This window comes from Polyodon spathula, chromosome 4, assembly GCF_017654505.1.
Source record: "Polyodon spathula isolate WHYD16114869_AA chromosome 4, ASM1765450v1, whole genome shotgun sequence".
Lineage (NCBI taxonomy): Eukaryota > Metazoa > Chordata > Actinopteri > Acipenseriformes > Polyodontidae > Polyodon > Polyodon spathula.
Window position 1 is genome coordinate 36,268,918 of NC_054537.1, and position 25,098 is coordinate 36,294,015.

General features: G+C 38.6%; 1 protein-coding gene across 3 annotated transcripts in view; it reads left to right on the plus strand.

Annotated features, from left to right (window-relative positions):
• Positions 1-25,098, plus strand: part of LOC121314489 (disks large-associated protein 1-like) — a 234,918-nt gene that overhangs the window by 63,956 nt on the left and 145,864 nt on the right. For 2 of the 3 annotated variants that reach the window (XM_041247841.1, XM_041247843.1), the window contains exon 2: positions 22,180-22,263. The exons of the other annotated variant lie outside the window; for it this stretch is intronic. The gene's annotated coding sequence lies outside the window, so the exon portion shown is untranslated. The remainder of the gene's footprint in view (positions 1-22,179; positions 22,264-25,098) is intronic. 3 annotated transcript variants of the gene reach the window in all.

Below are 25,098 nucleotides of genomic sequence, written 5' to 3' on the forward strand. Positions count from 1 at the left end.
TGCAAAAGCTTTTGTAAGCACAAAGTAATGCTTTCAACAAAGCTTTGATAAAAATGGATTACACAGAAAGTGTGTTACTGTGCTTCTGCAAACAGTGACACAAGGTCACATTGGCTCAGAGGCAGGTAACATCAATGGTGTGTAATGAAAAGCAAAAATAGATGTGACTGCTTGAAAGATTTAGGTCACTATTTCAACACTGACAGGCCGAGTCAGACGTTAAAATACTGTAGTCTCTTAAATTTTATATATATATATATAACACCTTACAGCGTATTCCATTTTCCAGACGTAGGCGACCAACAGTTGTTGTGATTGGGAACATATGTTTACTTACTGGTTTTCTGCTGAAAACATCAGAAAACATCAAAATATTATGCAGATAATATTCATATTTTATGGTCCAGAAATTAGCCTCCTTAAATCAGCTGGAAACCAATAAAACTAGCACTGACTGATTTTAAAATAAGTACTGTAAAGTGGAAGATTTTGTAAGCCGGTTCACTACAGTGAAATATGGTGCAAATTAAATGGTATTTAACTGAATGGAATTACACAATCACTCCAGATTAGGGTGTAGCTGATTGTTCAAAATAGGGTTATGATTCCCAATGAATAATAAGTGTGGGATGGCATACCATGATTTGAGTACTTGAGTAATAAAACCAAAATAAATTATATCTGAGTTCATATTGTATGTAGGGCTGGGTGATAATGAATTTTTCAGTTGTTGAGCATCACCTAAAATTATCACAATAGTTACGATTGTCTGAAACCATGTTTTATCACCCCCTAATTGAGACTTTTTCCCTTGGTGGTTCTTTCTTTCACAAATGCTTGTCGATTGTTGGCTTTTTAAAACTAAGCCATCCCTGCTGGACAGTTAAATGTATAAATAAATATACAGCATGTTTTTGATACCCAGTTATGTGGCACGTAACATTCCCCCTCCCCAGTTGTCTGCAGGAGGAGAAAGGAAGCAGTGGTGCTGATCCTTGTTATCTCTAGGTGACTGTCTGAAACACAGTAAACTGATGATAAAAAAAATGGAGTACAGTAATTAATCAAGAACAAATCAATTGTCTTATTTCACAACAATCAATGTATTGTTTCATACTTACTTGTAATGGTATTCCTGCCACTTAACATGTAACATTGTTTAGAGGTTAACAGAACAGAGTAATCCAATCAAGAAATTATCAAGCGCACTAATAAATCGCTTACAACAGTGTGGTCAAAACTGGCATATGGGACTGCCTGTCTGTGTTTGAGTAACAAGTCAGGATGGCACTGATTCAATGTCTGCAAAGTGTATAAATTGTTCTGGAAATATATATGTGATGATTTTTCAATGAATACCATCTCTTACTGCTTCAGGAAGTTAAGGGGAAAATCTTCAGCAAGGTCTGTTTCATGAGTTGCCTATATTGTCGGGAGAGATGCTGTGATCCTCTCGATGGACAATACAAGTCAACAGACTGCAAAGTTCCACTGAGTAAAAATGACAGAAGAGTCCATTTTCATCGGAGAACAGGGTTACAGCTTATTATAAGTAGGGGTTTACCTAAATCGCGATTTCTCGGAAATCGCGAAATTCACCTCTTTTAGGGGCCAGTGCATACCGAACAAGTACGGAGCGGAAAAAAAGAAACCTTTTTTAAATGAACTACTGCACAACTTAAGTGACGCAAACTACATATCTTCCTTCTTTATATATTCCTTTGCCGTCCTGTGTGCAATGCACTTAAGCAAAAAAACAAACAAAAAACGTCCAAGTAACATTTACAAAAAAATAAATTCTCCAAAGTGGTTATCGGTCTTGTTTACTGCTGAAATGACAACAAAGTTCTAATCAGCCTATCAGTGCGTCTGTACTGCTTTTCTGTGACCTGTACTGTGCAGTACGGGGTGGAACAAAGTTGGTGTCGCATTATTTTGATTTCAGTTGCTAAAATCTAGTTTTCAGCATTGGAGGTAAAAATGGACGACAAAGCAAAAAAAAAAGCAAAGTATATTTAGGTGATTGATCATGTCAAGATATTTCCGAAAGAAACTGTACGTGCAAACTGAGGTAATTGTTTTGCATATCTTAATGTGTCTTTGGAGAAAATACGGTCGATCGCTATTTAGCTTCAGAATCACACATTAAACAAAAGGCTACTACAGAGGCTACTAAACGGAACGTAAAATAGTCAGCCCAGACAAAAAAGTATTCCTTTCGGCAAGTTAAATCAGTACTACAGCAATCTAGCATAGCCACCTCGCTTCAACCTGCTGCTTACTTTTTCACAGTTGGAATTTAAGACCCGAATAGGTACATTTTCTTTGTTTTGACTTGGTACTAAAAAAAATAATTATTGGATGGGACAAATAACGTGACAACAAACATGCTGCATATATTGCCTTTAATAAAGTATGCTAGATGCTCTTGGGGAAACAAGTTTTGGGGCTGTTTCTAATAGACTTCCACATCTGTATAACTTGGCAAAGCTTTGCCTTACTTCCAACCAATTCAGTGGATGCAGAATGTGGAGTCTCAATGTATGGGCATGTCAACTGCAGGGTGGTGCTGGATGCTGGCCTTTTTAAAAGTACCACTATTTTTAGGCTTTATAGTGTTGTGAAATACTGTCTACTTAAGTTTATTTAATGATCAGTTCAGTTGGGACCATGAGGATGGCGCCACCTCCAGCTTTATTACACTTCCATATGTGCTTTCAGTTTCTCAACTTCCATTCAATTTACTAGCTTGTTTTAAATGTTATGTATGCTGATGTTTTATAAAGTGCAGTAAATGCCACCTTTTCACTGCTTTTTTTATTTTTCTTTATTTGAGAGACTTGATTCTTTTTAGCATGTTGTAATAGATCAGAACATTTTGTACTGGTAATATTCATTCTGGATTGGTCATCCATCACTGTAAAACTCTAACAGTTAGATAATGAAATGCCAAAAAGAAAACCATTTAAGAAACATTTAAATAGGGTATTATTATCATGGTCTTGGTCCATTGTTCATGGTAGGTATTAATGGGTTTGCAGGCGCACACCAAATTTAACAGATAGGATTAGAGATTTCAAACTGTGCACAGTAACATCCTAGGTTTTTCTGAATGAGCTGCTTTTTCAGCACCATCAGTTTTAATTTGTGATCAAATAAAGGCCTTATTCCTGGGTTTTCTGTTAAACTGCTTTTTGTGTGCAGTTCCTTTTGACTTTTGGATTTGGTTTATACAACTCAATTTCAAATGTACGCTCTCTGGTTTGAAATCCCTGTCTGTTTCCTTTCATGTACGAAATGTAACCATTACCTAATGAGTGTTTACCTCTTATAAGCCCCGAAACCTGAATATACTACATCAAAGCTGCTCAGCCGAGCTTGTGATGCAGGCATGGCCGCCCCTGAGGTATCGGACTGTTGAAGAAAAGCACGGCAGATGCTTTTCCTGCCTGGGGCCAAAGCATGCCAAGGAGGCACTGATTAACTGCAGTTTCTGTGAGTTTTTAACGTCTTTCTGCGAGTGTCCCTCACTTCTGCACAGCGCTCATCACCAGCACCCTCTAGTAGAGAGGTGGCTGCATCCTCGCCTCCAGGGCTCTGTGCCAAGGTAGACTTGATGACGCAGTGGTGAACCTCCATTTGGGAGAGCAGAGATGGACCCCTTTGCCTCCCAGGAATCAACCCATTGTTGCCTCTGGTTCTCCATAATGGGAGGCAAGGGACCCAATGGCTGAGGCAACTGTTACAGGCCCTCCCACTTCTTGCCTTGTTTCACAGTGTCTGTAGAAAATCAGACAGGACAAAGCCAAGGTTCTCCTAGAAGCCCTTTATTTGCCCAGAAGACTGATGCAGCTCAGCTTTATTTATTTTTTTCTGGACAAATTATATGCTTTTTTTTAAATTCCCCCATGAGTTGTGTGCATTATTTAAAAGACATTGTAGTTTTTCATAGATCGAATATCACTTTACAGAGTTTTTGGAAAATGTCTGTGCATTTCTGAGGTTGCATATTCAATAAACAGCCATTAATTCGCTTTATATTGAAAAATATTATTTTATTTTTGGTTGTACGCAAACAACTCTCCATCACAAATACTTAAAATGTGCTCAAATAGTAAAGAGTATGTCTAGATTTGTTCTTTCTTATTGATCTAACCATACTTGGCTAATCTCATTATACTTTACTTTGTATTGTATAACATAACATGCCATCCATGCGACAACCCGCGATTCCCCCCCCCTGCCCCCCCCCCCCCCCCCCCCCACCATCACAATAATCTCCCAAATAACTAGTAAATAAAGACATTATTATTTTATATTTCTTTGTTTATTTAACCAGGAGGTTTATGCTGATCAGGGCCACCCAACAGTGCTGCATGTGTGCCCTGATGGCAAGCCCTTCTTTGAGGAAGATAATGCACCCATGCTCAGTTAATGATGGATAACATCCCTCGAGGCACTTAATAAAATCATCTTGCAAATTAGCGATGTGGTCTGTGGACCGCTTCAACTGTGTGAATTAAATCACCACCCCATCACAGACATCCCATATAACTTCAGAATAAATAATAAATCTTGCGAAACAAGAATTCAAATGACACACTTAAGAATGATAAAGGCATTGTAAATAAACATTAAAACAATATATGGTCACTTTCTTAGAACTGTTCACAAGGATCCAAATCCATATTAAAACTGAATTGATCTACCTCCTGGATGCCAGCATGTTTGAATAAATCCATTGTTTGCACTGCTTTTTCCTTTACTTAGTCTTTTAATAGAAAAAGAGGATGTACTTTTACAGAGTCTTGGATTCTTCTTCTTTTTTTTAATTAATGACCTAGAATATGTTTAAGTGTTCCGTTGCTCCCTCTTGTCATGCTGAAATAGGTTGTTCTAAATTCCTTTGGTTTACTTTTCTGTGTGGTAAGTCACTTGCAACATAATTGGAGGTAACCACGGAACACCGTCTGTTTTTAGCCCTGCCCACCTCTGGTAATGTAATCGGAGTATTGAGTGTTCGTACAGGTATTGGTTTCAGATTATGAGTACGGTTATGAGTACAATTAATGAATTCTCTGCACACCTCTTGTTAGCGCAGCACAGGCCTACCAACTGTCTGTAAGAATAAATTTGCCACTGCACACGTTCTTGCATTCTAGAGCCATTGTTTGAAGAAGTTACAAAGCTCTGTAAATATACAATAGGCTCATGTATGAACAAGTTTGTTTTCATTTGAGCATTTGTAAAAGCTTTGGGATAAAAAAAATATATATATATATATAACTGATGTGCTTCTTTTAAAATCAAATTTATTGTATTAACTGTTCCTTTTGATTAGTATGCAGTTTAAAGAGTAGAAAAATGTATTTTAACAGCAGTTAATTCACCTTTATTAAAATTAATTGTAGCAGCTGTCCCTTTCACGTACTGTGTGATTCAGAGGGTCGTCATAATGTGCCTGCATTGGTTTTAAATTTATTGGTAAATATGTTGTGTGCCATTCTTTAATGTGAAAACTGTATTTATACAAACTTGCTTTTGCTTTTTATTTCCCCAAGAGTAACCATTCTGATTATAAAACAAGGCATTGCCATGCACCTACTGCAAAATTAATATTCCTCTGATTAAATTAATGTTAATTTCCACAGGTTGCAATTTGATATCAAAGCCGTTGACTTTTCATTAGATGTAATCTTTGATGACAGTCTCAACAAAGCCAACATTTCTTCTGATTAGTGTTGAAATAAAAAAAGTATAATGTGACGGGAGTGGTTCATTTATATAAATGAAATTATTCATAAAATTTAATGAGATTGGTTAAGTTTTAATACGACATCACTCTGCAACCCCCTCCAAAACAGTGGAGTTAAACAAAGGCATCTGATGAGAGACCAGAACAGGAACGAAGATCCTGACATCAGATCAAAGGAAATACATTGAATTGTTCACAAGGGGGCGACACTTGAATTTGCAAATAATATATATTCACAGGATGTCCTCTTCCAACAGAGAGGGGACTGTAGATGGGTGTAATTGATATCCTAACACTTTTAACCAAATTACAAGGTCTGCTTTAGGATGGTCAAATCTGAATATATATAAAGGCAGGTATTTTTGTACTGGTTAGTTAGTCAACGTGCCAAGGTTGCCTCAGTATATTGTCTTGACAACACAAGTTCATGTATTAAGCTGAGTTGAATATCTCTTGAAGTTGAGCATCTTGGGTTGACGCCAGATTTAATTAATACTATTAAGTTGAGTTGCAAGTAGTTTATTTTTATGGACAGTTCCTCTGAGTTTGAGCCTAAACTAAGGACTGGTGCTATATTTAATTAATACTCACTAAAGAAAAAGAGTTGCAGGTTTTTTTTTCTTTTCTATATTACACCTTTTTAGAACCAACAGATTTTGAAAAAGCAAAACCAAACCTGTCCTAGCTTCACTAGGCATTGTTTTTAAGAGGAATATTTTATATTTTTTCCCATAGCTGGGCTTTTCAAACACTATTACTGTGAAGCAACACCTACAGGGGGGTGAGGAAACTGAAGAAGCTGTGATTTCACAAAGCACTCACTGCTGTGAATGTTTGTCACTGGTTTTCTCAAGTTGTGGTTTACAGAACTTGGGGACACAGTAAAGAATCAGAAATGTAGGTTCTGTGACTGGGCAAAAAAATAAATAAAGTGTCACTACTCTTTCACAAGACGTGGCTTTGAACCCTGCTTAGGTCACAAGTGTAGCCATCGGTGCAAATAAACAGAAAAAACAGGAGTTGCAGTTATGAGGGAATGGGATTGTACAAGTTAATGTCGTCCCATTACTTTTAAACTGTACTGTACTAGGACTGTCTCAAGTGACATGGCAGGTTTGGTGGTCTCAGTAGACAATATTTCACAAAACCACTGCATAATTTGTAGCACTGACTGGGGTTCAGATATTGAATAGACAAGGAGTCTGAACAACTGCATAGGACAAGCTTCAGGAATGTTCTCTGGATCACGTGGGAAAGCTGATGGTGCCTCTGCTCTGCTGTCGTTAGCACCAAGTCAGGTTAATCGGAGGCCTTAATAATGTGTTCCAGTATGTGGGATTTTTTTTTTTTTTTCTGTCACCATGCAGTGTGTAAGAATTTGGTATTTCAGCCCATTGAATTGAATGAAAAGGCAAGGGCTGTACGCAAATGGCAAACCACATGATTCAGATGAACATCTTGCCATTCAGCAAGCTCTGCAGTCGAGAGGTAAGTACTTGTCTTATGCTGATGTCAGTATTATTAACTCATCAGCCACTAAAAGGAGAGCTATATCGAGTTCTGCAGTGAAAACAAACACCTGAAACCTCATAACCCTTGTATGCCAAGTGCCATAAATGGGATTAATAAAATTTACATAATGATAGAAGCATTCAAAGACATTGTATATGATTTGTAGTGCTCCATTATAGAATCATTCAGCACATTTAAATGTATTGAATTTATTTAAGAAATAAGCTTTTTGTGTGTTTTCATGTAACTCTAGATGTGCTTTGGCTTCATAATTAGGCAGTGCAAGTGTAAATAGGTGTGTGAATGTAAGTTTGGCAGGGATGGGATTAAATCTGTCCCTGCCAACAATCACTGATGTGGCCATTCCCTATTTAAGTAATTGAGTGCTAACTGGGGAATGGCCACCTGCATATAAAGGAAGACAAATCCTGTGTTGGGGTGGTGGTTGAGGAGAGGGGTAGGCCCAGCCCAGCCTGACTGCTGTAAGTCTTGTATGTATTCCTTTTGTTGGATATTTTTTTGTTTAAAATATTTATTTTTGCCCATGTGCCTTGTTTGTTTGTGTTAATTAATAAAGGTGCATGAATAGCACTTTAACTACAGCTTTCTAGTCTTTGGGTCTCATTCCTGATGCTGTCCTGTCACATGACCATTGTCCTGTTATATCGTTTTTGTTTGTTTGTTTAGTATCAGTCTTGTGGCAACTATCTGCAAAACTTGTTTGCAGCTTTTGTGTCTTCGTATCTACACTGAACAAAAATATAAATGCAACATGCAACAAATTCAAAGATTTTACTGAGTTACACTTCATATAAGGAAATCAGTCAATTGAAATAAATTCATTAGGCCCTAATCTATGGAATTCACATGACTGGAAATACAGATATCCATCTGTTGGTCACAGATACCTTAAAAAAAAAAAAAAAAAAAAAAAAAAAAAAAAAAGGTAGGGGCGTGGATCAGAAAACCAGTCTATCTGGTGTGATCACCATTTGCCTCTTGCAGCGTGACACATCTCCTTTGCATATTGTTGATCAGGCTGTTGATTGTTTTGTTCAGTGTAGTTTCCATAAATACTTTATGCATTTGTAAACTGTACAATTTGCAGTCTGAAACAGCAGCCATTCCCCTATAGGCAAATCACACAGTTCAGGAAAATGAGCCAGACTCATGGTAGACTTTTCCTTTTAACCTGCTTGATAAATGAGTGCCCTCTTCCCATCTGGTAAAACACAAATTAATGTCAGCGTATGGCTACAGCTTTAATTTAATTTATCCTTGAGGGTTTAGTCCACCAGACAGAAGGCTGACACATGCCAAATTAAAATGAAAATATTCCATTAAAAATATATATTTTTTGCTATCCATACTTGTCTAGAGATAAAAAAAAAAAAAAACAAACAATGATATTGACCTCTGCTCTAATGTCTGCCATATTGAGATCATGTAACTTTTTTGAAGCTACATCTGCATAAAGACAGTGCACTTTGAGTTATTGTCTCAGTGTTTGGTACACAGTTGTATTCTTTGATTTCCTCTCTAAGTTGTCCGCAAAAAAAAAAAATCTGCTGTTTTACTGCTGTGCTACTTGAGCCTCTGGCAATATCAATTATACAGACCACATAATTCGATTTATAAAACGTATTTTAATCATTGTTACTTAATATCATTAGGCACTTAAACTCTAATAATTAATTGGTGTATCCTTCCGCTGTTTTAAAGTATGTTCAGGTGAGCGGCTCTGTGCGTGTGTAAGGTACTGTATTTATTATTTTATAACTAATAATAACTATTAATCACATGTGTATTTTAATAGGTTTTAATTTTACGGGGGACAATTGGATTGATTATTAAGAGCATTGCTAAAAATGTGATTGCTGTAATCTAACTGAAAGAGGACGGTGCATATGTTTGTGTAGAGGGAAGTTAGTCTTTTCCACTGGGTCATTTCCAGTGTGGTCAAAGGATCATTAGAATTGGGAAGGTTCGCTGCCGCAGCCACTAAAGATATGGGAATGTGTGTTTTTTTTGTGGGTAGTTTGCCATTGCATCTAGCTTCTGCTGAATGCCTTATTTTTTGTGACCCATTTTTTGTTTCAAGCTCAGCTTTGGTGAGACTATGGACAGCAGTAGATCGTATTGAGTGGTTTGTATATCTGTTGCTTTGCTTAGCATCATTGAACCAGTGTTATTTATACACATTTGCTTCAGTGAGTAGATGTTGTGGGAGGTGCCGAGGATGTAAATAGGAGGATTGGTGGCCCAGTGATTGGAGAAAGGGGCTTTTTACCAGGAGGTTCTCAGTTCAATCCCAGCTCAGCCACTGACTCACTGTGTGTGACCCTGAACAAGTCACATAACCTCCTTGCGCCAAGTCCTTCAGGTGAGATGTAAAACCGAGGTCCTATTGTAAGTGATTCTGCAGCAGCAGTTGTGATGCGTAGTTCACCCCCTAGTCTCTGTAAGGATAAAAGCATCTGCTAAATTAATAATAATAAAATAAAAAGCAGGCTGGTTTTCAGGCATTTTCAATGTTGTAGTGAAAGTACAGGTTAGATTGGATTAATAAAATCCTCATGTCATTCTAGAAATTCTTATTTGATTCAGTATGGGTGTTATTTATTTTTTTCGTTGAGTGTTTGTTTAGTGTTGCATATCTTTTTCCTGGCTCATCTGTTTTTATTGGAAACACTTGCAAAACATGGAGTCTCTGTTTTCTTCCAGTTTCTAATATCCTTTTTGTTTACCTGTTGGCGGATTCATATTTAATTATTCATATTTTGTGATGAGGCTCAGTCTGTGGTGATGTTGTGAAATCATTAAATGGCTGGAACGTGTGATAGGCCAATCGGAGAGCAGCATCACTGCCTGACAATATGGTGACTCATTCATTATACAGCAGCTTGCCTTGTTAACAAGTTCTATTCCGGGAATCGCTCATTAAAGTTCCATTTCAGGGGTTGTTCAGTGAACATTAACCATTGCAGTGCCAAATTCTTTTAACCTTCTTAATGATGCAGACTATTTCAGGCAGTGTTCTTACAAGCTATATTGCTCAACTAGGCAGGGCAACACCAATATGAGTTGCAATTTATGCAGATTTGTATTAAATTAAAAGGTGTGTAGGTTTTCATTAATGAGACGTTTTCACCAGAATACACACTAGTTTTGCTACAGTATGTATCACAGTTTTATATAAGAGGCTGTGTAAAGCAAAAACGTATAATTGTGTTGCTTTTACTGCTGAAAGACAAGAACTGCAGCAGTGGACTTATAGCACACTGCCCTTAGGCACCATCAGCTACTCTTTAAATATCTTTCAGATGATTCTGATTTGCTGCTTGTAGTAGACTACTACTAATTTCTCTCATAGGTCTTATCTATATTTTCTTTACCATGGTATACAGTAGTGAGCTTGTTGATGATTTCTGAACACAAAATGTAACCTCAGTGACAATGATCTAAATTGGTTTTACTTCTTCCTTTTCGATCTAACCATTACCGATTTACAATATCAGCTATGCATGTTAGTTTAGGAAACAGGTGGGGTTTTAAAAAAACTTTATTTACTTTTTTAAATTTCTCTCTTTACCTCCACAACCTTACTATTGTCCTCAGACAAATGTGGTTTCCTACACCTAATTTGTTGTTCATTCATCTAGAATTTTTCCTGCGTTGTTAGTGAATAGCTGTATGCCTCATCGGTGTTTAAAAGTGTGAAACCTCTTGGAAACCATATGTGAGAAAGGGAATCCTTCCCTATAACAAGGGTACAAAACTGTCTAAAATGTATCCTATTTTATTTGAAGAGATGTCGTGATTCAAGGGCTGAGGTTACAATGTCCTTTTGCTACCATCATTGGTGAAACTACTGGTTAAATACAGTGCCTGTCTCCAATCAAAAGTTATTTTTCCTTGTGAAAGTGCTCGTGTCCACACTCATCAAAATAACTCAAGCGATGACGTTCTCTTGCCCCTTTTCCATGGCTCAGCTCGACCCTAACCCTACCTCATCCTCTTCAGACTCCTCAGTGAAAATGGGCAATTGCTGTCCTTCCATTGCTGGCTCTAATCGCAGCCCATATCACATCCAAGTAAACACACACCTCCCCGCAGCATCTGGAAAACATAATTTTCCACTGCCTACTTCCTACGAAACAGTTCAGCAGAGACCCATCACCACATGCCTCAGTCTACATCATGGTGCAACTCAAGGCTCGCCTTGCAAAAGCAACCAAAAAACTTTTAATCACTTCAGCTCCACAAACAGCAAAAGATGCGACCATGCCCTGCTTGAGTAATGAGGAGTGCCTGGTTGCTATCGTCACGATTGAAGGAGGCCTGCTTGTAAGAAGTTGCTCGGAGAATGAGATGTTCTGCTTCAGCGATCAGCAGACTAGTACAGAGAAACTGGGAAAATGGCTCTGAGGGATAGGCCATGTTCTGGAAGGCAGAGGGTCACCGCAGTGGCCCAGGACTGTCACATCTGACTGATCCATGTGCATAATCGTTTTCAGACTTCAGTGGCTACAGCACGAGAAATTCAGGAAGAAAGTAGTACAGAGTGACTGTAGGTCACCATTCAGGGGCAACATGCTGACAGCTGAGATACAAAATTGCTGTCTTCTGTGGGCCAGAGAATATCTGAGGTGGCATCAGAGAGAGTGGTGGAGTGTTTTATTCACTGATGAATGCCGTTTTGCCCTTGACAGGCCTGATAGAAGACAACATGTGTGGAGATGTCGTGGTGAGCGTTATGCTGACTGTTACGTTGTTCAAGCCAACCGATGTGATGGTGGAAGTCTGATGATGTGGAGAGGAATCTCCTTTAACACAAGAACACCTTTGGTGCAGATTAAGGGAAACCTTACTGCTTAGCGATTAGTGATATTTTTCCGTTCCTGCAAGCCAATCCGGAAGTGCCGATTTCCCAGCAGGGCAGTGCAAGACCACACAGTGCTAGGATTACAATTACACGACTTCAAGAAAACAATGTCGAGGTCTTGCCGTGGTCAGCGTTTTCTCCTGACCTGCCAGTGCCACCCACAGGAGACAACCGTGACCAGCTGGCTGCAGCTGCACAGGAAGAGTGGCGGAGCATCCCACAGCAGCCTATCCAGAGGCTGATCAGGTTTATGCATCAGCGCTGCCAGGATTGTGTTAATGCATAGGGAGGTCATACCCGATATTATTAACTTTTTGTAATGTTTTAATTCTGACAGTGTCTCGCATTTCATACTGAAAACTTATTATGATTCTTTGATCTGCATTTTTGTTCACATTTGCTGTGATTTTGTTTGATATCTATGTTTAAAATATTTGATTCAATCCATTAGACCAGAGTGTTGCATTTCTTTTGTGCATCAGTATATTTGCAGGTGGTACATTGTGGTCTATTGCATTAAAAGTTTCCCAGTAGGACGAATCACTGTGAACTATATATTCTCAAGATTTATATCATATCGGTGTAGGAGTCTCGAAAATAGGTGATGCAGATGAGTCTTGCTGTAAACCTTTTGCATGCACCTCTAAAGGAATAATATACTGCATTGACTTAAGCCTCGTAGATATATACCAATTGTAATTGTTATAACAATAATATGACACCCTTGATTTAGTACAACGATCCTTTCAGATATGCTGAGTTCACTTGCTTCTGGTTAATGCGAGATGTCATATTTATCCTGGCCAATGTATATTTGGAAATTACAGGTGTAACCCCTCAGCCGTTGATCGCTGGGCACACGCGGAACAGTTTGAATCCAAATAAACAAAGACCTCAATGGCTATGTGCTGTCCTGGGTCTACCAAATCTATTGCTATCTCTCTGATCATAGAAAAAAAAATGTTTCTAGTCTTTTAAGCGGATGGCTCTTTTGTATTTTATCTGGTTCAAAAAAGTTAATTGTGGAGAAGGCATTTCCTGTTAATTATTTCTTTGCGTATGACAAGGTGACCTTGCATCAAAATGTTGTGGCCAGTACGCAGCCATACACAGTAATTGGTTTACACCCGTTAAAAATACAAGACCAAAAAATCCACACCTCACACCAGGTAAAACATCTTGCCATTTCGGTGCAAACACCTTTCCTGTTTTATTTGTTTTGTTTGTCGGTGCAATCATAATAATTCAGCATGACTGCTTTTGTAATCCTCCAAACGCGGTTTGAACTCATCACTCCTATATTCAGAATCGGTGGATGCTGCTATATTTTGTTTTCAATCAAAGTAATACCAATGTAATTTAAAGGTAAACAAGCAAAACTGCAAAAATAACATAATGAAATACCGTAGTTATTAACATAAGCCTCACATCCTCGTAAGCCGTGCACCCCTTTTTTTAACATCGAAAAAAAATAAAAGGTTTAAACGTGAATTTACCTTACTGCAGCAGGCAGCCCCGTGAGTGTGAGGAGATCACACTGACTGCGCCTCACACCAGCCCGTCTGTTCGCTATGATAATCGCCAAATATGAAATCAGAACAGACCAGACGCGAGAAATCAATCCTGTCAATCCTCTTGGCCCAGAGCTTACCCTACCAGATCCTTCTCAACACAAGTTCCAGACTGAATACAATTTCAGAAAATGTACTCCAACCACCACAAAGAGCTGGATTGAAACCTGCACAATATTGTCAATCTCTATGGTCCCACAAAGCTTTCTCCAACCTTCACCACTAGGGGTACCTGCATGCAAATACAATTAAATAAAGCCACTAACCATAGACCTGTCTGCACCCCATAGAAAAAAAAACAAAAAACATCCCAAGCATGACCTGATCCCCTGTGAAAACTACTCCCTCACCTACTGCTCAGTTCATTAAAAATACTGGCACCTGCCTTCATAAAGCCGTCAGAAAAAACTGTATGAACCCTGTATTTAGGACATGTGATTGAGTTAAGCGGAGATTCTATGTGGTTTTTGCAGGTTTTATAAAATTAATATGTGAATTGGACATTGTAAGAGGTTTGAGGAGTAACATTTCAGAAACTGTTTCGTTAGCCTCACGTGTGCTTTATCAGGTTGATCCAGTTGGTAAAACGACAAGTTGTAATTAAAGTAATTTCTGAATTTCTTTTTCTACAAAGACAAGTTCAAATTTGTGGTCCAAAATGGCTCAGAATGCATCTGAGAGCATGTACAACCCCATAGGCGGCCCGCGGCCAAAAGATTGGTTTTGCCTCGGGAGTTTCAGTCAAAATGATCATTGGCCACTTTCACCCATGCAGCAGCCTCATGAGTAGAACTCCGATTCTCTAGTAGGTTTTGGGGACGTATTTTGCCATTCTTGTTTTGCGTCCTGCTGGTCCCCCAAATGTTGAAATTCCCACCTCAACAGTGTTCTTGGCCCTGCATTAACTCTACCCCATAGTGGCATCCGCATCCATCTGGGAGCATTCATGATTCAAAAAGTCAGTCCGCTGTGATAACAGATCATCAATAAAGAGCTCTCTGAAACTCCAATCATCAACAGTCACCTCACCTGGGTTTCTGTCTTGTTCAAAGCAGGTCACATTCCAGGCATTGATAACCTTATTTCTGACTCTCTCTCATTTTCAGTTTCAGAAATTTCATTAACCTATTTCTGCCAGCAAACCCTCATAGCCTCCCAGGTACAGTGGTAGCCAATGCCAGGTATAAAAATGACAAAGTGTGTCGCATAATGCTTCACGTTAAATTTCAAATCCTGATCTTAATCAAAAACACACAAATAACCTAATATTTCAAACTGTTCATGACTAACGAGATATATTCAATATACAGTATATATTCAAGATATTTAATATCGTTCAGATTGATTTTATCTATATATCTATATCTATATCTATATCTATATATATATATATATACTATATATATATATATATATATATATATATATATATATATGTCCCATATCACACATGCTCATTAATATCCGCAACAGAGCGCTACTCCGTCACGATCCCTTCCCATCCAGTGAAAGTCAGATAAATCCAAGAGAAACGCTCGTTTGCAACATCGAAACTACCTCGGGAACAGGCTCTCTGCTTTCAATCTTCAGGCCTGTTAACAGAATGGTGAGTGGGGTGCAATAATAACACACACACAACACAGTAATTCTCTAAAACGTCAGTGTTTAATTAAATAAATAACAGAAAATAAGCCTGCCCTAGGGGAGTCTGAAAACAAGGCGGGTTGCAGTCCCAAACAAAATGCACACTTCAGTAGCCACAGTCCTTTGTGCACGATCCAGGTGAAGTGGTCAGTGTGATGCTGTGCAATGAGGCTGTCAGCCTTGCCAATGAACTGGCTCCATGGCTGCAGCTCCTGATCTCCGCGCTACTCCTCTGCGAACACAAAACAAAAAACTAAACAAAAAATGTGTGCAATGTGGCTGAATGTGTACAATATCAGCGTAAGGGGCCGTACTGTCATTGCAGTATCCCTTTTGTACTACCCAACTCCTCCCTGCAATCAGCCCAGCACCAGGCTTCCTCCAATCGCTGCCTGCCCCGAGACAATTGCAAGGATTTTGTTGAATTCACAACAGAACTGGCAGAAGGTTCAGGTGTCATTGTCCATCAAATCAACAGTACGAAGGTCACTTTTGAAATCAGGAATTTAAGGATATGTTGCAGTAAGAACACCTCTGTTAAGAAAGGGGAACAAGACTAAAAGGTTAAAATGTGCACAAGAACACAGAAATTGGACTGTAGAACAGTGGTCAAAGGCGCTTTGGAGTGTTGATGGATGGACAACGACACCTGTGCCTTCTGCCAGTGCTATTGTCAATTCAAAATGCTTGTCGTCTTTCTATTCCTTAAGGATATTATCTTCAAGTATTGCTCATTCTTGTTTGGGTCTTCCGGTCCTGGGTTTGTCAATTACAGATGATGTTTCTCTGTACTTGCTGATTATGCTTCGGATACCACACCTTGAAAATCAAGTGATGCGAGCCATTTCACTCAATGTTTTTCCGTCTTTATGCAAGTCAAGGTTGTTATAATGGTAGAAAACACCAGTGGAGTCTTTTGAGTACATTGTTGATGCTCATAATGCGTCGGAGTAGAAAAATGCAATATATATTGTGATGATGTGTGTGTGCCGAACATTTATTTGGAGGCTTTAGGACCCTGGTGTTAGCCACATACACTGCATCATAGCAAAGGTAACAATCGGTTAATTGCATAATTAATGAGTAAATGCTGATCAGCTGCAACTGATCAAGTTTGGTGAATAAAAGGTCAGTTTGTGTGTTCAGTGATGAGGATTGAAGTGGAGAGATGAGAGAAAACTGAACAGTGGAAAAGTGTGTTGGACAAAAAAAAGATTTTTTGATTAACAAAGGTACGGTTTTGACAAAGTGCTGGATGGTGGTTTGGATTTGGTTATTTGTGGAATTAGTTTAAACAGGGGAACAGGCTTACCCTGCGTTAGATAGGTTTAGTTAGTGCCCAAAGAACGACTAGGCTTTGTTTTGTGTTTTCTTTGTTTTGAGCTCAGTTTGCTAATAAACGTACACCACAGCGTTTAAAGAGAACTTCCAGTGTACCGTGTGTAATTAAAAGGACAGACCCTTGTCTGAAGAACAACACAGACTTCTGCTGAAAAGGTCTAAATACGTTACATTTGGTACCAGAAGTGGGGTTCCGTTTGAGTGAGAACCTCTCAACATGGAAGAGTTACTTAAATCAGTTCTACAAGCCACTGCATCCTAGCAGCATGCCACCACAGCTTTGCAGGAACATACTAAAGTCCTGGCAGAACAAGCAGCACAGGACCGTCAAGAATGGATAGAGCTATGGAGCTAGATGACTTGTGAAGCCCGGGTGAATGCATCCTCTGAGGGTCCACATCCTATATGAGCTAGTCATGTTTTATAAATAATGAACCCAGCAGGTGACTCGGAAGCTTACCTTTTTTTGCTTTCGAAAGGACCGCCAGGCGAGAGGCTTTGACACCCGCACAGTGGGCTAGCATTGTTGTACCTTTTTTTTTGAGTGGAGAGGCTCAAAAAGCCTATTTTGATTTGGAACTAACAGAAGCAGCTAATTATAGTCTTCTGAAAGCCAAGATTTTGGCAAGAGCAGGAGTCACCGCAGCTGTGAGGGCTCAGCACTTTCACTCTTGGAAATATGAAGATGGAAAAGAACCAAGGTCACAGCTATTTGACTTAATTCACTTATCCCGTAGGTGGCTTCAGCCCGAGGTGAATAGCTCAGCGCGGGTTGTGGAATTACTGGTCCTGGTCCATTTTCTAAGAAGCTTTCCAGTTGGCTTACGAAAATGGGTGGCAAGGGGAAACCCAACACTGCAGATGAACTAATTGCCCTTGTCGAACACCAACTCGCTGCCCTAGAAATTGCCCAGCCCACACCCCGTTCTGCCACCAAAAGCACCTGGCGTCCCCCAGGTGAAAAGTGTTCTGTTTTTGCTCAACCTTTTTATTTTGTTCAATTAATAAACGCGCAAGCAGCTCATTTTATCATTTCCTCGATCTGCTGTGGATGTCTCTTCATTTCACTCGCAGCGCTGTGTGTTCTTTCGGGTCTGAAGTCACCACCACCATCCAGCCTTTTCACAAGGTTGAAGTGGACAGAGTGTGTTGGACAAAGAAGGATTTTCTGAGAAACAGAAAAAGGTACAGGTTTTTGGCAATGAAAATGCTGGATGGTGGTTTGGAATTGGTTATTTGTGGAATTGATTTAAACAGAGGGACAGGCTTACCTTGCCCTGCGTTAGATAGGACTACTGCCAACTTGTTTAGTAAGTGCCCCAAGAAGGGTTAGGCTTTGTTTTGTGTTTTGTTTGTTTTGAGCTCAGTTTGCTAATAAACGTACACCACAGCGTTTAAAGAGCACTTCCTGTGTACCATGTGTAATTAAAGGGACAGACACTTGTCTTAAGAACAACACGGCTCCTGCTGAAAAGGTCTATATTTATTATTAAATGTACACTAAGATACATACAGTCAAAATGTCTTGTTTTGCCATGAACGGTTTCAAATACTGTGTGTTTGCTTTGGATAGAAATTAGGTTTCTAAAAAGTTTACAGGCTGACTTTCTGACAGTTAATGGTCAATTGCAGCACACCAAGTGTATGGCTAAGTGGGTTGATCCACTTGCTTAGACTAACATTAGTTTAGTTGCCAATCCTAAATGCAGTAGACCGCTCAAATATACTACAAATACCAAGTAGCCTGTTTCAACCAGGCTAATACAAATGATTACATGTATGTAGATACTTCGTGTAGATTGGTGGATTCTGCTTATCTATTGTATGACAGGTAATGTAGTCCAGTCGACGTTCAAAATGAACATGGAAAACAATCGGATAATGTAAATAATCAATATAAAAGCGGGGGGAAATAATGTGGTCTAATTATATTTGCAATGTAGCACCCAGAATTTTTTTTTTCAAATTGTCTATATACCAATGTATGGGTTAGTTCCCATGATCAGTCTAACTTGGTCCACTTGATCAGATCAGCTAAACTAATTAGCTGGATCTTCTGATTAGTGTGTTGCAATTTGGACTAATTTATAGTGCCAACGTTTGTCCGCTTAAGGTGGACTAAACCAAATGCTGCAATTGGCCATAAAGGGGGCAGGTCAATGGTCCACACCCAGCTTCGGACTACTCTGAAAGTGTCAGAGTTTCACCTCAACTGAGGGTGGTCCCATCAGGACCAGAAGGTAAGATTCTAGACCACATTCACTTGACTCACTTTTACCATACAATAGGAGCTTAATTCTGCAGCACGCTGCCCAGTATCAACTTTCAAGGGGTCGATGCTGCTTCACTCGGCCTTGATTGACCTCTGATATAGTCAGTTTCCGTTTAGACCGGCGCTCTGTGGCCCGAAAGGCAAGATCCTGTGTCGCTCAAATCACTCCCCCAGTCCAAACTGTCAAGCATTCACACATTCAGTCCACAACACCTATGTGAGTGTTGATTTGGCTTTCAGTCTTTTGATAAATTTGGAATGTGTGCACAATTAAAAGGGTCTGGCCAGAAATTAGACACAAAAATTAAATTAATAAAGCTTTTTCCTGTCACGACCCCATACCAATTTGTGGGATGTAAAGTAGGCTTTAAAAGTGCTAAAATCTGTGTAATATATAAATTGTCTTTCCATCAATGGGAACCATTAGGTTTAGTAAAATTCTGCAATTGATCATTGCTGGTAATAGATGATAATACTGTTATGCTATACCTTTTTTTGTATATAAAGGAATTTAGGACTCTTGAAACACAAGCATTTTTAAATGCTTATGGCCTGTTGTTTTAGTGCATTGTTTGATTGATAATTTTGGTGAATTAAAATACATCTTTCGTATTACTTTGTTTAAAGATTTGATAAAAAAAAAAGCAGGTAAAGCCATTTGGATTTTTTTTTTTTTTTTTTTTTTTTTTTTTGGGTGCTGTTTTGTATAATACATTCCAACCATGTGTGAAATTAAAATGTCTCCCTACAGCAGTTGGGATTAGTTGGCACTTTGTCTTTAATCATAAAATGACATTCTGTACTATACCCCTGCTGATATTTCAGACATGAAACCTTATAACGTTCCTACAGCTGCACTTTTCAAATGTACAGTATGTATAATTCTTTAATATTTACATAACTATGTGTGTGTAAATTAAGAATAAATCAAATCAAACTTTCTTTATAAAGCGCCTATCGTGGCGAGCCATCCCAAGGTGGTTTTAACAAAAAGAAAAGAACATTCAGAAGTGCATTTTAGTACAATAAAAACAATATAAACAATAAAAAAACCAAGAGAAAACAACATTTTAAAATTACAGCAAATAAAGCAAAAGACAAAACACTCATAAAACTATACACATATATATACACACACACACATACATATATACACTGAGTGTACAAAACATTAGGAACACCTGCTCTTTCCATGAAATTGAGTGACAAGGTGAATCCAGGTGAAAGCTATGATTCCTTATTGATGTAACCTGTTAAATCCACTTCAATCAGTATAGATGAAGGGGAATCAGGTTAAAGAAGGATTTTTAAGCCTTGACACAATTGAGACATGGATTGTGTATGTGTGCCATTCAGAGGGTAAATGGGCAAGACAAAAGATTTAAGTGCCTTTGAACGAGGTATGGTAGTAGGTGCCAGGTGCACCAGTTTGAGTGTGTCAAGAACTGCAACGCTGCTGGGTTTTTCACGCTCGGCAGTTTCCTTTGTGTATCAAGGATGGTCCACAACACAAAGGACATCCAGCCAATGGCCGGCCAGTGGTCGAAAACAGCTCATTGACGAAAGAGGCCAAAGGATGCTGACACGAATTGTGCAGAGCAACAGATGGGCTACAGTTAGTCAGCTGACTGTCCAGTACAACATCGGTGCCAAAAGACCCATAAAAGAATGCACAACTCGTCGTATCTTGACACGAATGGGGTATGGCAGCCGACGACCTAACAGAGTTCCACTTCTTTCAGCAAAACACAAGAAACTGCGGTTGCAGTGAGCTAAAGAATGAAAACACTGGACACTGGAGGATTGGAAAAACATTGCCTGGTCTGATGAATCCCGGTTCCTGCTGTTTCACGCTGATGGGAGGACTAGGGTATGGAGAAAACCACATGAGTAGATGTGTCTATCATGCTGCGTGTCAACATTGCAGGCTACTGGTGGTAGTGTGATGGTGTGGGGTGTTGTTTCATGGCACACATTGGGCCCCTTGATAAAAGTGGAGCAACGTTTGAATACCACAGGTTATCTGAACATCATTGCCAATCAGGTGCATTCCTTCATGGCAGCGGTGTATCCATCTGCTAATGGATTTTTTCAGCAGGATAATGCCCCATGCCACAAGGCTAGGACTGTCCAGGAATGGTTCCATGAACATGACAGTGAATTCAGCTTACTGCAGTGGCCTGCCCAGTCACCAGAGCTCAATCCAATTGAACGTTCTATTCAGAGTAGAGATCCATTATCAGCCAACTTGAGACAACTGTGGGAAGCATTGGAGTCAACATGGGCCAGCATCCCTGTGGTACGCTTTCGACACCTTGTAGAGTCATGACCCGATGAATTGAGGCTGTTCTGAGGGCAAAAGGGGGTGCAGCTCAATTTTAGGAAGGTGTTCCTAATGTTTTGTAAATTCAGTGTCTATCTACACATACATACATACATACATACATACATATAAATTATAAAGGTAGTGATGTCCATTCAGATTTATATAAACAGTTACAGATCTAAAGATGGACTGTGGATTAATAATTATGAAAAGCAAACATCTAACAGTGCATGTAAGTCTAGCTGTTATATTTCTGAGGGCGCTGGTTTGGATTTAAATGAAGGTGGTGTTTAGATCCGCCGCTATTTAAATATATTGAATGTAACCTAGTATAGTTTAGTTTTTTGTATTTAAATGCTATTTCTATTTTCTTGGGTGACCTGTACAACTCCAAATGCTTAACCTAACTGGTTTTATATTGCACTGTGGAGCACAGAGACAGGCATTTTAAAACACCTCCTACTTTCTGACTATGTATCATTGCAACTGTTCAAAAGGACATTTCTCTAAGAGATACTCCTGGCTGACCAGTCTTGAAAGTGTATTATTGTATCCATTTATCATATAAAATAAAAGTATGTAGATCAAGCTTTTTGGAATAAATATTCTTAAAAGATTTATACCCATGACTATTTTAAATTATCGGGGAGGTAAATGTACCCCTCAAACACACGTCTTGCCCTCATTTTTAATGTCCATTGTTATTTTAATATACCCTCACTTTCTGTGAGTTTGCTCTGATATTGAGTATTCTCTGTTGTTGGCTTGCTTCCTTTTTTTATGTAATATTGTGATCTTTCAACTATGTTGACGCCACCTATTTATATCTTATACCTTATCTGTTGTTTTTTCTTTTTTTTTTGTTATTTTCAGGAGATCGCCATTCCTGGCAAAAATAACTACTGAGTGATTTGACTGCCCCAAACCAAAAATGTTTAAATTACCAAACTGAAGTGGGTGAGTAAAAGAGAGTCGTTCAGTTTGTTCAGGTTAACTCTGAACTATGTCAGGAAAATAATGCTATTTCCTTTCGCCAGACCATAAAAGCTGCGGCAGTTTTTTTTTTTTTTTTTTTTTTTTTTTAAGTTTGACAGCCTCAGGCCACCGTAGTCTTTTATAAAAAATGGACCATATACCAACTAGGTTTATGTCGTACCCTGCAGTAAAAGCGATAGAGTGGAGCTGTTCATTTCAAGGCTCTTGAGCCATATATGTCTCGTTGAGCTGTACAATATGGCTATTTTGAAGTATGAGGTTTTTAGTTTGAAAAGACTTCAGGGGAAATCTTATGTTGAAGCAAGTACAGTCAATTAGCATATTGATGTGTTTAAACATGGAACTTGGTTAATGAGCAAAACACTACTGAAGAGTGTCGTACTTTAGGGGCGTCCAAAATTATCAGCATTTTCTGAAATTGTACAGTGGGAGCCGTGGGCAATGAGTGTTTTTTTTTTTTTTTTAATTTTAATCAAGTATTATGACAATTTCATTGAGTCTGAAATAGTCACATGCCTTCCAGAAATAGTACTACAGCCACCAGAGATACCACTCCATGATATGGTACTTTTGTTTTAGAAAAAAGATCCTGTTAGCACAAGGTTAATTCACATAGGACACTGGGGGGTAAATCATTTAAAAGGCAATGGAGAGTCAACAAGCAGTGGTTATTTTTTCACAGTGTATCTGTTTAACCTTTTCTTGGGCATATCAAGTTCCTTTCTGGTGAAATGTGTCTAGTAATAAAACATAGTACTATAATATTGGGTGATAATTTGAATGGCAAACGATATTCAGTAACACTTACCATTACATGGAAATACTAATAATTATACTGTATTCCCCCAGTATGCAAATACATGCACAAGTCATTCAAATAAATACAATAATATTCCAGTATGTCTAAAAATCTGTCTGAGATACTGTACAAATAATGGAAAGTCAGTTATGTTCAGTTAGTAAAGAAAGGCGTTGCTAACACATTATTATTAGGTTATTAGATTTTGTTTTGTTTACTTTTGTTATGAATTTGGGAATTAATTTAGTCACATTCTCATCTCCAACAGAATAGCTAGAGCATCTAGAAAAAGAAATAAATTAAAGGACCAATACAAGTGGTCAAGTGTGATTGGTAATAATGACTATTGAAAATATGTTCCATTACAAGTATCAGTATTACCCATACAGTTCCTCCAAGTATATTTTTGGCTACAGAAGGCAAACATAAATCTTCCCCTGGCAGTCTTGCTATGAATATCTGTGATGCTAGAAATGTTGTACATTCATAAAGCTGATAGATGTAGTTCTGTTCTCTGGGGAGATGCTGAGTCAGCGATGTCTGCTTGTGGAACTCCTGTTTGCAATTTTCTTCTGTGCTAGTAGCAACAATTTTATATGGTTCAAAACATTTAATGATATTTCGCCTATAACAGATGTTGTGCTCCTGATTTGTTGAGTTACTAAGTGGAACGTGTTCATCTGCAGATAATACTAAACTTTTCCATCTTTAATCAGCGTCAGCAAGACCACTTGCTGTACTGTACAATAAATGATAAGATTTTAAGGCTGTAGACAACATTTCCTGTTGGATGTGTTTCATCCAGGCATGACAATGTGCCAACACACTAAAAAGACAATTTTCAAAGCAAGCTGATGTCAGTCTTTTTTATTTATTTTTTAATAAAATGCCCTTTGCAACAAGTTGCCACAGAGTGCTTCACATGAACAAAACTAAAAATATACATAGCAGTAAGCATTAGCAGCAGACCAACAAATCAGTAAATACAATAAAATATATAAGTACGATAAAATAAAGGCAGTAAAACATACAATAAAAAGGCAGTAGTAGTAATCATGTATATGCACTATATGTACTATACAAATATGCCTTCAGCATTAAAAGCTTCCATAGTTGGTGCTTCGCTTAGAGACTGGCAGTGTCCTTCCTAACTAAAACAACTAAATAGTTATTTGTGCTAAAGCATATCCTTTGAATAAGTGTAACATGTATGTATATGGAACAAGCTCATTAGTTACCTGGCCCCCCAAAAATTGATTTTCAAAAATACTTTCTAACAGTGCCAAGAAATTTTAAATTTAGATTGTGGCTTATTTGAGTGGTAAGCCATGTTTTCTTTGCATTGATCAATGAAGCAATTTGTGTTTTGCCCTTTTTTCATGAAGGTTGAAATTTGGACCGCTCAAGAAGCTTGTTAATCAGTATGTGACCTCAGCGTCCTAAAAAAAGTGTTGGACCATCCCTCGTTTTGTGGTGCTTGGGGGTGGAATGTTTGCTGCCCATTTTACTCTGCTTGCTTTCTATATCTTGGTATCCCTGATAGTCATCCCCACCTGAAAAACATTCAAAAGGTTTGAAGACAAATGCAGTGGTGCCCTGTAAAAGGGTACTTTGTAAGGGTTGCAGGTATCGACTGGGCAAGGATGCAGAGACAGTAAATTGATGCTGAGACGCAGCATGGTGTGCAGATTTATTTACATTCACACAGTGCAGTGCCAGTGGTGGGTGGCTACCACTAGGGCACAAGAAATGGTATTCCTAGTGTGGGTAAAAACACTCATTGTTTTTAAAACAGTGAACAAATGTCCCGAAACAAAACACAGCTACAGAACATAAAAGGTGGCCAAGCTTCGGCTGTCGCTATTTCCACTAAAGGAGGTCCTGCTCTTCAAAGGCTGCACTAATTATGGGATACGTTTACCGATCCCCAAACTTGCCCTAATTTCACACACATTCAGACACACAACTCAAGTCCTGGTACACGTACCTGGCGATCT